Below are 1,501 nucleotides of genomic sequence, written 5' to 3' on the forward strand. Positions count from 1 at the left end.
CTCACTCCTGTGATTGGCAGTAGACCTCAGTGTCTCTCCCTGTAAGCATCCCTATGGGCTGTTTGAGCATCCTTCTGACATGGCAGCTAGATTCCGCCAGTGAGTGACTCAAGAGAACGAGGTGGATCCTGCCATGTTCTTTTCAACTTAGCTTCAGAAGTCACATACTGTTACTTTCACAGATCTTATTGGTCACACAGGTCAACTCTATTCAGTGTGGGAGGGGACTAGAGAAGGACGTGAATACCACACGATGAGGCTTTGTTAGGGGTTGGTCATCTTGGAGGTTGGCAATTACACTGGTCAAATTAACTATGTCTGGTTCTGAGCCTCTATTAATAAAAAGGATGTTGACCAAACAAAGCTGTTAGGAGTCAGATGCAGCCTCTGAAAGTCATAAACTTGCAACTTCCTTCTTTCAGAGAAAAATAGTTGATGTAAATGGTCACATTTGGCTCAAAGAAAAAACATTTCATAGAAAGATATCTTCGCTTATTTAAAGGACTGTTACATAGAAGAAAGAGTAGACTTGTTTTGTGTTTTCCCAGAGATTGGAATGAGAGTTAACAGATGAAGATGTATTGAATGACTCTCGCATTCCAGGTACTATTTAAGGGCTTGGATTTAAAAAAAAAAAAAAAAAAAAAAAAAGCCAAGACACAATCCCAGACCTCAATGAATCTAGTCTTTAAGAACTGTAGAAGAACATAATAAAGTATTTTTGTATGTGCTCAATGTGCTATAAATAATTAATATAATTATTGGAGATGTTCACTAGAGAAGGAAGCACCACATGATTTAGACTGAAGTATGGTTTTGGAAGCCAATGTGAATGAGACGACTTCTGGGCTCCATTCTGGTTTTATGAGCCCTTGATTTTAGGAGTAGTCTCCAGACATTTGTAAATTTAAAAGATAGCAGTGAGGAAAACCCAGTCTAACTTATATGTCATATTAACAGCATTTGTTTAAATCAGGTGAGCTGCCTTAAATATTATTCTAGGGTAATCTAAGAGAATCTACTTGGATTTTACAAATTTATTATAAAAATATTTGGAGACAGTCCTGGCTGGTGTGGCTCAGTAGATTGAGCACCAGCCTGTGAACCAAAAGGTCACAGGTTTGATTCCCAGTTAGGGCACATGCCTGGGTTGGGGGCCAGGTTCCAAGTTGGGGGTGTGTGAGAGGCAACCAGTCAATGTAATTCTTGCACACTGATGTTTCTCTCCCTCTCTTACTCTCTCCCTTATCCTCTCTCTAAAGGTATATGAATAAAACCCTTTTTAAAGTATCCTTTATTGATTATGCTCTTACAGTTGTCCCAATTTTTTCCCCCTTTGACCCCTCTGTCCAGTATCTCCCTTCCCTCCAGCAATTCCCTCCATCCCTTAGTTTATGTCCATGGGTCATGCATATATGTTCTTTGGATTTTCCATTTATTTTAGTATTCTTAATGTCCCCCTGTCTATTTTGTACCTACCAGTTATGCTTCGTGATCCCTG

Source organism: Furipterus horrens, unplaced genomic scaffold, assembly GCF_987537825.1.
Source record: "Furipterus horrens unplaced genomic scaffold, mFurHor1.1.pri manual_scaffold_2, whole genome shotgun sequence".
In the NCBI taxonomy this organism is placed as follows: Eukaryota; Metazoa; Chordata; class Mammalia; order Chiroptera; family Furipteridae; genus Furipterus; species Furipterus horrens.